General features: G+C 48.0%; 1 pseudogene; it reads left to right on the forward strand.

Moving 5' to 3' along the window:
* Positions 1 to 6100: 6100 nt before the first annotated feature.
* On the forward strand, positions 6101 to 7270 carry LOC123405026 (annotated as a pseudogene).
* The last annotated feature ends 6275 nt before the right edge of the window (positions 7271 to 13545 follow it).

Consider the following 13545-nt stretch of genomic DNA (forward strand, 5'->3'; position numbering starts at 1 on the left):
GAGACCGCATGCTGGAGAACAGTCCGGATCGTCTCGGGTTTGACAACCGGGGCGAAGGTGTTGGTGAAGCCGATGCTAGCATGTTGTCTAAAACACGGACAACCCAACAGGCCTTGTAGAGATCCAGAGTGCCATCCGGGGCGCAGCTTGTACTTGTAGACACACTTCCCGGTGATCACGTTAGCATGCCGAAGACGGGGAACAAGCTGCCAGGTCCGGTTCCCCTGTAGGGCATCAAACTCTTCATGTATTGCGACAAACAATAGAGGATCATGAAGCGCCACACGAGCGGACATCGGTACAGGTGACAACGTCGAGGTTGAAGCCGTGCATGCATACTCGTCCAAAGGATAACGAGTGCTTGGACGGAAGACCGCCGCACGAGCACGGGTAAACGGTCTAGCAGGAGTCGGCGCCGGAGTCGCTGCAGGTGGCGGTGATAAAGGTCCCGCAACCGACGAAGATAGGGCAACTGGCGATGCAGCAGCCGACATCACAATAGCCAGCGACTAAGTAGCCGACGATGCAATAGCCGGCAACGCAGTACCTGGCGACGAACCAGCCGGCAACCCAGCAGCCGGTGACGCAGCAGCCAACGACGCAGGAGATGGTGACAAAGTAGCCGATGAAGACGACGCAGCTAGTGACGCAATAGCCAGCGACGAGGCAGCCGACGGCACAACAACCGATGGCGCGGGCGCGAGGCGGCGACGCAGAGCGCCTAGCGCCGGAGATGATTCCTCTTGTGGCTGTGCAAACGAAAAACAATGCTCATCAAAGTACATGTATTGGGAGGTGATGACGCGATGGGACACTGGGTCATAGCAGTGGTATCCTTTGTTGTTAGCCGGGTAACCAAGGAAGACACAAGGAACGGAGCGTGGAGCAACTCTAAGAGGAGTCGTAGATGGCATGCTAGGATAGCAACGACAACCGAAAATATGGAGCCGTGGTAGGATGGTGGGGTGCCATAAAGAAGATGATGAGTGGAGTAATGTGAGCGCGAGCGACATGATCGAAAGATAACGTGAAGTGCGACGGTGGAGAGGGCATCAGGCCAGAACTGTGGAGGTATGTAGGCGTGAAAAAGAAGAGTGCGAACACACTCGTTAAGAGTGCGAAGGATGCATTCAGCATGGCCATTTTGTTGGGATATGTAAGGGAAACTATGGTGGAAGATGGTGTCGTGTATTGAGAGAAGAGTGTGAATGGTGAGATCGTCCATCTCTTTCCCGTTGTCAGTTTGAAGAGCGAGTATGCAGCGGCCAAGTTATGTGGATACGTAGGAGTAGAAGGCGCAGAGCGTAGCAGGAACGTCAGATTTCCTACGAAGAGGAAATGTCCACAGAGTGAGAGGAGGAACTAAAGGAAACCAGTGTGACTAGAAATAGAAGATGTACATACATCGTAATGTAGTAACTCAAACGAAAAAGGCGCAACTACGGATGATGAACTAAAAGGAAAGCGAACATGTTTGCCGAGAAGTCATGCTTGATAGGAGTGAGCATCTGTTTTATTACATGTAAAACAAAAACTTCTTATGATTTGACGAAGCGAAGGGGGGCTGGGGTGTCCAAGACGCATGTGCCACAGATCAACACCAGCGAAAAGAGTTCGGGGAGCGGCGGATGTGGAGGATGGCGGCTGAACTAGATAGAGGTCATCAGGACTGTCACATCGGTGCAGAACCATCTTGGTGTGGGCGTCCTTAACAAAAAAACCAACTTCATCAAATTCCACAATTTCATAATTATCACGGGAAAGTTTACAAACACGAACTAGGTTGTGAATAAGCTCATGAGAAACAATGACATCTTGAAGAGAGAGTGGCCTAGATGATGAGGGAAAATAGTGGAACCAATATGAGAGATGGGTAGGCCGACACCATTACCGATGATGATGCGGGTAGAAGTAGACATGGGAAAGGCAATGGAGAGGTTACCCGGATGTGCGGACATGTAGGCGAAAGCCCCGGTGTCCATGAACCAATCACCCCCGCCGGTGTAGGGCGCGACGTGTGGCTGTTGAAGAGGAGCGAGGAGCGATGGGTCCACCGTGGCATACCCGTGAGGACCACCATAAGCACCGTAGGTGGTGGCGGGCGGTGGACCGAGAAGGCCGGCATGGCCGGGTGGTGTAGGTGCGCCATAGCCAGGTTGCGGCTTGGCAAGCATGGCCTGATGCGCCGTCGGGTGTGGGCCAAAGAGGCCCAAGGCTCGGGGGCGCGGCATGGGCATGTTGTAGGCGTGCACGACCCCAATCCATGGGTTATAGCCACCACCCCAAGGTGGCAGAGCTGTCGTGTTAGAGAAGCATGACTGGCCGCCGCCACCGCCATTACCGGAATCGCCACCATTGCGGTTGCTGCCGTGGCCCCGACGACGGGTTCCATTGCCAGCGTTGTCACGAGTGCGCTGCTGCTGCGGCTCTGGTGGGAACGGCGGGAACTGGATAGGAGGAGTCGACTGCGAGGCTGGAGGGCTTGACTCTGGAGCTACCGCGAGGGGTGCGGGTTCGCCACGGGAGAGGCCGACGGCGAGGGCGGTGTGGACGTTGCGGGTGCATGCGTGCTTCATCTGCCGTTCTTCAAGATGGATCTAGGCCACCGCACGCTCGAAGGTGGGATCCGCCATGAGGGTGAGGTTGGAGGCGGCGTTGCCGAAATCCTCGTTGAGATCGGCGGTAAGAGTGGAGAGGAGAACCTCATCTCCAATCTTAAAGTCGATGTCATTGAGTTCCTCGGAGAGGGTCTTGAGCCGAAGACAATAGGCATCGATGGAGAGGTCGTTTTGATGACACTCAAAGAACTCCTGCTGCAAGGACACAACGCCTTGCAGCTTTTTGTTGGTGAAGAGGCCGTTGATCTTGGTCCACACTGTGTAGGCATCGTCCCCATCACGAACGACGGTGTGGAAGATGTCCGGCTAGACGGTGAGGACGAACCACCAGATGAGGTTGGCGTCATTGGCCATCCAGTTGGCATTGCGGCCCACGGCGAGGAGGTTGGCGGTGCCGTCGACGTGATCATCGAGGTTGTACTCCAGGAAGAGGAGGTTGACGTAGTTCTTCCAGGTGTAGTAGTTAGCCTCCTTGTAGGAGAGTTTGATGGGAACGTGATGAGAGAGAGGAACATCGCGGATGTGGGTGGTGTTGGGAACCTCGGAGTCAGAGGAGAAGGAGGAGCCGAAGGGGTTTTTTCTGCGATTGGAGGAAGAAATGGCGGCGGTGGCTACGGTGAAGCGGCGGCGCGGGTAGGGTTAGGGTTTGGAGCTGCGCGACCGAGAGGTGGCGGCGGCACGGCTGGTGGGGGCGGCAACACAGGGAGTAGCGGCGGCTACGGGACGGCGCGTAGGAGGCGCAGTGGGGTGTCGGCTAGGGTAGCCTTGGCGGCGGCACAGAGAAGATGCGGCGCGGCAGCGGCTAGGGTAGGATCGGGTTAGGCTGATACCATGTAGAGAAATATGATGTAACTCTTGATGTATTGATCGGGTGCAAGCGTACGTATATGTAATGTATAAGATAGGCTACAACCTTAACTATACAAGGAAGTAAGAGTTAGGCTAGGTATACAAGATACACACGAAATATACTTAGCAATGATAATTAAGTTGCTCTTCCTGGGCTGGTTTACTCAAGCACTTTCACTCAGACTGATGGAACGGTGGAGACGGGCAAGGTATATATATGCTAGTACTATTATTATGAGAAACTTGTAGCAGCAGTAGTTTTTTTTGAAAAGGAGGCATAGCCCCGGCCTCTGCATCGAGTGATGCATACAGCTAAATATTAAAATCAAAAGCAAGTCTCAGCCGAGTACATAAAGTTTGATGTAAAATCAGTAAAAAACAAAGATACAAGACATCTCTCATGCCCAAGCCGGTGATGACAAAAAGAAAATAGATGACTGAACACCTATCCTATTAATATGCCGCCATTCAAACCGGTTAAAGATACCCTGTGCTACCATCTTCCATCAGACACACCCAGTAACCATAGGCTCCCTGGCTTCCACAGGAGTGAGTAATGACCAGGTGCGGATCAGTGCGGTAGCCTTGTAGATAACCTGCAAAAAGTGCAAATCGCGTTTTATATTAAAGACCAAGTCATTTTTGCAATTCCATATTGCCCACGGGAGAGCACAGGAACCCACGCGAATAAGTTTAGCAAACTGCACATCAACACCATTTAGCCACATCCCAAATAACGTGGTCATGCTATTAGGAGGAGTGATGTTAAAGGCAATCTGAAGCGAGCGCCAAACAAGTTTAGCCATAGGACAATCGAGAAAAAGGTGTTGAATGGTCTCTTTATCTGGACAAAAGCTGCATCTAACATTACCATTCCAGTTTCGCTTGACAAGATTATCCTTTGTTAGAATTACCTTTTTATGAACACCACATAAATTTTTTAATTCTAAGTGGGACTTTGATCTTCCAAATATTAGCCGATTTTGAAATAGGTGTGTAATTAATGAGATGCATATACATCGACTTAACCGTGAATATGCCATTACTAGTCAACTTCCAACGCACACTGTCCGGGTTATTGGAAAGATTGACGTCCATCAACCTCCTCACAAGATGCAGCCAACTAAGCCATCTATCCCCAATGAAAGATCTACGGAATCGAATATTGAGAGGACTCTCATTAAGTATTCAGTAGTTACGACAATAGTCAGTAGTTACGTGGATTAAAGTGACCACCGCAATAAGTTTAGGAATCTAGGATGAATTTTTCTCTTTATAAACACTATGGATCAACTCACACACACACACACACACACAAAAAAAAAAAAAAAAAAAAAAACCTACGCATCATCTACATGGTAATCCTGGTCGCAACGACCTAGAACCAGACAGAAGGATTCCAGCAGACAAGGACGATCAGATTCAATCAAGTTATCTACAAGCCTTTTCCCCTCAGGATTGCCTTCAAACCAGTCGCCCACGAGCACCATGAAAATGAAGAGGAGCCAGCCGCCGACGAGCGCAGCCAGGAACCATCCGATGTCCACCATGATACCCGTGGTCTTAGTAGGATGGGATTCCTTGAAATCCAAGAAGCTGTGGAAGGCAAGGATGATAGCCAAGGCGACGCAGCCCAGCAGGCACATGCACACGCGACGGCTGCACTCGGCGGGCTCCGCCTCTGCCACGGCCGGACCGCTGCCGTCGTCCACGTCGGGATTCTCGATGTCTGCCATACGTGTGTGACCGATCGGTCGACCAAGCGGTAATGCTTTCTCTCTCTGGTGATACGTACGTCGTCGTAGGACTTCCGTCCTTTATATATCGTCCATCCATTGATCTATCGGGGCCGTACGTACGCGTGCGCCGTCTGGGCACGTAACCGGGCCGAACAAGAGTTCGTACCTGTGGTAACAAACCGTGCTTCTTTTGTGAATAATAAGTTCGTTGCGTGATTTGGTTCCCAAGAGGAAAAGGTGTTTGCTATTCGGATTTGCTAATTCTCACCTAGATGAAAATTAACAAAGTCGTATCTAACTCTCATACATACATTATGGGGCGTGCTAGGCATAAGTCGGCGGATTTTTAAAAAATATCCGCCAGCTCGCGAGCCGTCAGATCTGTTGCATCGAGCGACAGAATAACTTCTTCACTTTTGCAACTTAAGCTGAGTTGCAGTTTTTCTGCAACTACGGTTTTGTTGCATATTTTTTACAACAAAGATCTTATTGTAATTTCTTTTTACAGCTGAAGTTTCGTTGCAGATTTTTTTTTTACAATTGAGATTATGCTGCAGTAGCGTCGCGTTGTTGTACTATCTAATTTTAAGGATTCAGATCCTGCAGCAGAGCTGTTGTTGCGATGAGAAATTACAACAACATGCTAGTTGTAAAAACTTTTAATGGTAATCATGAGGCACGCGACGTGTAAAGAAGAGGGCGGATGCTAGTGTGCGATCCACCGGATGATTTATAACGTTTTCCATACATTATCTATCTACTTCCATAAAAAAGGACGAAGAGGCAGATCCAACTCATCATATTAGCCGTTCGGTTAGTAATCTAATCTACCAACTAAAAAAGGAAGAAGAGGCAGATTCAACTACACGTATTAGCCGTCTGATTAATGATCGAATGGTCTGTAATCCACTAACGAAATCCTGTTAACGAAACACCGCTGATCCTTCGTCTCTCGTCTCTGCAAACCCCACGTTCTCACGCTGCTTGCCCCGCCCCTCCACTCCCCTCAATCGCTTATCCCCTACTCTCCCACCCCTGATTGAGTCGTTTGCCTCCGACATGGTTGTCGTCACCACCATCTTTCCCTACGCACCAACCGGGCGACGAAGCGCGGCTTCTAAAAGGCGACGGGGAAGGACAAGGAAATCTTCCGCGGCAAGGGCTGCGACGCCGTCCTCGTCGGCTTGAAGAAGACGCTCGTCTTCTACACCGGCCGCGTCCCCCGCAGCGGGAAGATGCCGTGGGCGATGCACGAGTAGGGCCTCGAGGGCCCGCTGCCCCATCGCTTTCCCCGCATCGCCAAGGTACGGCAACGGCAAGAATCTATCTATTGTGTTTTTCAGTCTCCATCTGACTGTACATGTAGATCGATTGAACTGACCGCCGGAGCATCTGGAGATGTTGCTGGACCACGCGCTCACCTTGCCTATTGCGTGCGTGCAGGACGATTGGGCTGTTTGCCGGGTGTTCAACAAAGACTTGGCGGCTGCGAAGAATGCGCCCCACATGGCGCCGGCGACGGACGGGGCCATGGACGACCCGCTCGCCTTCCTCAATGTCGATGGCTTCGTCAACTATGATGAATTGATCAACAACGCCGTCCTGCTCGACAACTCCGACCTGTCGATGCTCATGGACTCTCCGTCTGGAGCCGACGACTTCGCCGCCCGCGCTTCGAGCTCCACCTCCAGCGCTGCTCTGCCGCTTGAGCCGGACACGAAGCATCGGACTATCAAGGCGGAGCCACCGATGACGCAGCAGCAGATGCAGAGCCCCAACTACTTCTTCATGCCGGAGGCGACGGCCAATGGCAACCATGGCGGCGCCGGGTACTCACCCTACCAGGAATCCATGGGGGACCAGCAGACCGCGATCCGTAGGCACTGCAAGCCGGAGGCGGCGTCTTCGTCAGCGCTGCTCAGCCCTTCGTTCGGCTTCTTTGTCACGGGCGCTCTAGCCGGCGCCGTAGACACGTCGTTCCTGATGCCGTCGTCGCGGTCGTACGTCGATCTGGAGGAGCTGTTCCGGGGCGAGCCTCTCATGGACTACTCCAACATGTGCTAGACCTGAAATCCATCCATCCATCCATCAATCCGATGTACTACTGGATCGTCTACATTTGCTTGCTGGTAGCTATAGATGGTTAATTTGATTGGTGCTAGCTCGTCGATAGATTAGTTGCTTCATTAACTTTCAATCAAGGATCGGGTTAATTAGGCAGTGATTCGAGGAGGATGGTCGATCGTGTGTTTGTTGATGCGTGCAAGGCATAATGATGGTCTGCGAGTAGAGGGAGTGCTGATTAATCTTAGGCTAAGATGTGATAACAAACTGCTAGGAGGCATGTAGTTTGTACATGGTTAGCTGATTTCTTGCCATCATACAGTTTAGCGATTAGGGGATGAATTGGAGAGTAGGAGATATACCGAGACCGAGTTGATTCATAAATCTGATTGTGTGTTGATTGAAATGAATTATTCCCCTTCTATATGTTCTATTTATTTGATTGTTGTTTGATCTTGTATGTCAAGGTTGATTTGAGGGTCTTGGTTACTTGACAGTACCGTGTCGATTAGCCGTGCGTATTTCCTGATCCAACGGTAGATTTGTTTAATGAGCTAGCAAAATGCCGAAATGGTTTGAAGATTTTGAAGAGCCCAATCGCGATTCCTTGTAATTGTGATTCGTGATCCCGACAATATATGTGTTTATCGACCAAAATGTACTGAACCTGTTTAAATATTTTGAAGCGTCTGGTCACCGAGCCAAGGTGCATCACGTACATTGTGTTCCGTCTCATTCCTTGCAGAGGTCACAGGTTTCATTTCCCTACATGTTTATTCAATGATTTCCAAATTACAGTGGTTTTGAGCGTGTTTATTTACTGGTTCCAAAAGTAGTGGTCAGGATGGTTCAAACTTGCGACATGTGGTAGTTCCACGTGTTTTCCTCATAGAGGTGACCTGTTCATTCAATAAAAAAAGAGGTGACCTATTAAATTTTTGTACCAATTCATTCATTATTTTTAAACTTGCTCTCACACCTCATTGATTTTCCTTCAGATCGTGCGGGCTGCAACCCATTTAGCCTTGTTGTAACTCCGCTCCTGTTGATGAAGTATAGGACAATAGAATAAAGTTGTCCGAGTGCATTCACGAAATGCTGGTACTTGACTTAGAGCTACCTTTTTGGGTTGAACTCTGTTCTTCATATGAAGATTGTTCTTATGAAATGTTGATGCAATTCCATGGACGACCGATGTGAGGCGTACGTGATTAGTTTTTATTCTTTAGCTGGGTGTTTTGATTAGTTCAAATGGACCAACAAGCATGAGGCCTCACCTGCTGTTGTCTCGCAGGAATCAAACCGTGTCCCGTACATGCGTGTAACCAATCATGCACATTCGTTTCGAGGCCACGTGACGTTGTCGTCGAATCCACTTGCATCCACGCGCATAAAAAAAACTAATCAAATATATATTCCTGGTGATCAATGGGAGCACGCATAATTGGTGTGTCTCTCGTGCTACTTTGTACTACCCCATGTGCAATAAACCTGTTTAAATTGCATGACAAAACTATTTTTTTCATGTGTGTGTACTATTTTTACATGTACTTTGATTTTTTTTTACTTGTCATATAGATCTATCTTTGTGCTTATTACCACTTCTTCCTCCCGAACTAAGACCTACATTTATCCCGCTATGAAATAAAATTTTCCCTATTCCATTTAATGTATTAACCATTTTATGAATATATGCCATCCTTATAGATGAAATATTCTTGGTCAAAGGCCTCCCCCGGAACAAGAAAACATTGAGTTCTTTTTTTTTTGCAAAGGGAGCACTTGATGCACATGCCCATAAAACATTGAATTCTTGATAGGAGCTAGAGATCTTGTTGACCTCGCCATTTGATTATTCCCTAAGATTTTATTTGGAATATTGTATACAGTTTCTTGGTTACTAAATGTGATTTATGATTCAAATTGTCATGCAACAAGCTTCGTTCTAGCGTAATATTTTATGATTATATTATCTTTTTTATTTGTTGTTGGATAACCATTGTCAGCGGCTAAGTTTGAAAAAGAAACCTTTTCAACGTGGCACCTCTATGCTTGTCCATTTTCCCTCTCAATTTTGAGTTTATGTGTAAACTGAATTAGCTTAGAGTTCTTTAGTAAACCCACTCAAAGCTTTTGTGTTGGTCCAAATAAAAAGAGCAGAAAACAAGAATTGAGGACCAACTTTAATTAAAAGCCTTATGTTGAACTTTAATTGAGGAACATTGCCAATTTAATTATTCAAAATAGCACGAAACTGATCTTACATATATATATTCTTAAAATGAAGACAAATGTGATATCATTATTTAGCTATAGACAAGTGTCAAGGCCAATGTTAGTATCCATGGTAGTTACATCTGTTGAGTTAGTAGCAATATTATACATTTATACAATATTCATGGTAGTTCCATCTTTGATCACTTTGTAGTTCGGAACTTGCATTATTGTTTGGAAATATTATCCATTTATCACCCAGTGAATGGAACAATGCACATGTAATAATAAGCATCTCAACAAAAGGTATTTGCTGGGCACATGATCACATATTTTCGCAAATATATAATATATGAGTGATGTGTTGCTATGTTAATTCCACATTTGCAGACCTGGACCAGTTGGTTGGTTAGAGGAAGAAAGCAGAACACATGAATTAAAGTGGAGATCACAAATAAAGATTTGATTTCCCTAAGATGCACTGGGTTGAATAGTTGAATTACCTTGTCCTTTTATTAATCATAAGGCCAATTATCATCATATTTGTCATGGACCGCGGTGAGTATTCTCATAGTTGGAGAAAATAAGTAGTATGTGGATTCTCATAGTTGGAATTAATAACACACACAATGACGTATTAGTTGCAAGCCAAACAACAGACATCATATTTTTGTTTCGTCGTAATGCACGACAATCAATTGTAATGTTACAACGTGGCAATGGCTCGGGAGGCACCAAATCTGCCGTATTGGCTAAGGGGGCATCACGGGTGGCAGATGACTCGCCCCCCTTGTAAACTGTGGTAGATCGGCATGAACACCACGGGGGGTGGGGGTGGGGGGGATCAGGACGGAGAGTCTGGCTGTTAGCGGGGAACTATTCCTTGACGGCCCATGAAAAATTCGTTGTGAAGCAAAGATGGTGCCAAGATGAAGGTGAGATGGTCGTCATCCCGTTTAAAAGGAGAGGGCGCCGGCGAAGAATATTCGATAGAAAAACAAAATGGTGCATCATGGGGTGTGTACTTGGGAACGCGTGTTAGAAATAACATGATGGATAGTCGAGACAATCAAGTTTTCCCCGTCTATGGGCTGAATTTTTGGGACCCAGGACTATTCAAATGGTTGAATATTGAGAAGCTGGTGGGTGCCTGTTTGATGTCTTAACACAATCAAACGTATGAAAAAGAAATGAGCTTTGAACCAACCTCAATTATTTGTTTGATTTATGATACACATTGTAACCCGTAGCAACGGACGGGCATTTTACTAGTAATTGTAAAGCGTACTAACAAAACACTGTTAACAAAAGGATATTACAATTAGCGATGTGTGTGGCGACCCACGTCTCCCGCTGCGCCCCCCCCCCCCCCCCCCTTTCCAAAGAAAACCACCCACTCCGCACGCCCCACTCATTGCTCCCACGCCCCACTTTGCCGCTTTGCCCCTCCCCCCTTCCCCTCCGACGACGAGCAATGCTACACGTACGGGAGTTTTACAGGAGTTTTACAGGTTAAGATGAGGTGGAATGTATTGATTGGTGATTAAGATAAAGCGGACCCATCCTAAAAAATAGGGGGGAAGAGATTAGTGAGGAGAAAGATCAGTCCGTTAAATCTTGTAAAAAGTTTTCGTAAGTCTAGCATTTTTGCTCCGACGACCCCGCCCGCGCCAGCATCGAACATGGCACGCCACAGCGGCACCGCCCAGTTTCTACTGGCGCTCCTCCTCGCCGACGCCGGCGCCGTCAAGGGAGACACAGCGGAGGCGCAGGAAGCATCGTCTAACGAGGCCCAGCGGCCGCCGCGCCCGTTCGTCATCCAGCTGCCGACCGTGGAGGAGAAGAGGGTTGATGCCGAGGCGCCCACTGCTGCGGTGCGTGAGACGGAGGATGGCGGGGGAGGCCACGAGCCCCGCATGACCGTCGCCCCGGGCGCTAATCCGGAGCCACCCACCACGGCTACTTCACCACCGACGCCCGCCACTTCACCGGGCTACGGCGCCGCTGCGCCCGGAGCCAAGCCATCGTGAGCTCCGCGTGACCCCCGCCCCGACCCGACCACTGAGCCAGAGCCCAACTTCCGGGATCCACCTGCGAGTGACCGCTACCACTTCACCAGGTTGTGGTGCTGCCCATCGAGCACCGCCCCACGGGCTGATTCACTACGCCACCCGGTGGCGCCACTTCACGTCCGCCTCCATCGCTGGTGCCGCTGCTTCCACCGGTAGGTCGCCCTACGTTTGCTGCCAATGATTTGAGAAGACGAGCCAGCGAGTGGCGGCGATGACACCGCGAGTTCACCATGTACAGTGTGATAGCATAGTACGATACATGGTAATAATATCCTTTCCTGAGCATCAGTATTCTTACATTTCCTTATTTCATCCATGGAGGTTGATTTTGCAGAAATACACAAAGGAAGCCTTTTCTCAGATAAATATGCTTGGCTCTGAAAATTGCTGCACGCCTTTTTTATGTATAAATATGCTTGGTGCTTGACGCCGTGGTGTATGCATATAACATTATAACTTGGTTGCTCAACATGGAAAACTTTCTTCACATGCGTGCTTCTGTGAAGAATGTGGCAAAGTTCTTCCCTACGGCAATTGTCAGCGGGAGGTCCCGTCACAAGGTTTGAACAACTTTTGCACGATTTGGCCTGTGACGGTTGAAATAATTCCTACTTTTATGAAGAACATATAGCTGATGGTGTTCTCCTTGCATCTTCATGTTCAGGTGTTCGAATTTGTAAACCTGAAGGAGCTCTGCTACGCTGGAAGTCTTGGAATGGACATAATGCTATCTTGCGCAAATTCTGAAAGTAAAATAGAAGATGTGAGTACTTCTTTCGTCATTTGTAGAACGGCCAAAATTGCTTTGTTGCATTGCCTAAAAATATGTTATGTGGCAAAGATAAACATTGATATGTTCCTCATTGACACACATTGTGTTGCCTCGACAGAGTAAGGGAAACGTCCGCATTGCAGCCACCAAAATCACAACTAATCATCACTCCGCCCGCAATGGATATTTTTTCTGAAGATATCTGTTGTGTTGGTCTTACAAATTCGGTACAGCTGCAGGTAAGAGAAATGGCATGACCAACGGCATTGCAAATACATTGCAACTCGACAGTGGGCACTAGGATCATTGGCTCATGACTCACTTTCTGTTCTGAAAGTATAATTGTCTGCTTCCTTTTTGTGTTTATTTCTCTTTGTTTTTGCACTTTGGGAACTTGGAGCAGTCATTAGTTCTATTATTTTCTTCAGTTGAGAACCCAAAATATGCTCTACATGACAAATAAAATCACCTGAAACACAATTGACATATCTTCTGTCCCCAATCCAACATATATTTATTCTCTCTGTATTATGCTGGGAAAGGGGGTCTGAACTAAATTCTCTCAGTAGATTGGCTACCATATTTCATATATGAGAATCTAAACAGTTTACATATCTGATCCAATACGTTAGGAGAAACTGGCCTTGATTCTGAAATGGATAATCTAATATTAAGGCAAGTTTTAGCTAACTGAATATGCTGCATAAGATCTGCTATGTGCCATCATGTAAATACATTGCCTCAAAGGTCGCGTTGTTAATATTTTTACAAAAGGCAACTTGCTAGGATCGGTTGTCAGTTGAGAAAGCGGTGCACAGGAGCCAGGAGGACATGCTTACAGGAGTAGAGGACCCTCTCGCCTTCTTAGTGGTACATATTGAAGTTTTGTTGCACACAGGTCTACTTCATCTACTACCACTAAAAAAGGAAGAGAAGGCAGATCCAAATTACAACTTCAACCGTCTAATCACACAATCAGTGGAGGCTGTTGGAGATGTATCTGAGCGCTTGGAGGCTGCTGTTCTCAGCCCACGTGGAGCGGCTCTGCCTCGGAGCCTATGTCGTCCTCCAACTCCTCCTCGGTGTTGCTCGTTGGCGCTGCGGGAGCCGACGGGTGCGGACCGAGGTGGCATAGATCCAGTGCGTGTGCGCGCTGATGGACCGACTTTGACGCACCATCCCCGCTAAGGGCCAGCGTGGTCTCTAGATGAGGTGAG

The sequence above is a fragment of the Hordeum vulgare genome, chromosome 6H (assembly GCF_904849725.1).
Source record: "Hordeum vulgare subsp. vulgare chromosome 6H, MorexV3_pseudomolecules_assembly, whole genome shotgun sequence".
Lineage (NCBI taxonomy): Eukaryota > Viridiplantae > Streptophyta > Magnoliopsida > Poales > Poaceae > Hordeum > Hordeum vulgare.